Consider the following 212-nt stretch of genomic DNA (forward strand, 5'->3'; position numbering starts at 1 on the left):
CGCCGGGCTGTCAGGCAGGACGGCTGCTGAGGAGAGGCAGGAGGTGCCGGTGCCTGGCCGGCGTGGCAGAGGCCTGAACTTCTACTCACGACGGGTTTTCCCTCCCCTTTATTTCATCTATCTATATATTTATTTATTTTTCTCCCAGGGAGGCTGGTGGGCTCGCCGGGACTCGGGCCATGATCTGAGGGAGGACTCGGCTTGGATTCGGA

This window comes from Eurypyga helias, unplaced genomic scaffold, assembly GCF_000690775.1.
Source record: "Eurypyga helias isolate BGI_N326 unplaced genomic scaffold, ASM69077v1 scaffold19484, whole genome shotgun sequence".
Lineage (NCBI taxonomy): Eukaryota > Metazoa > Chordata > Aves > Eurypygiformes > Eurypygidae > Eurypyga > Eurypyga helias.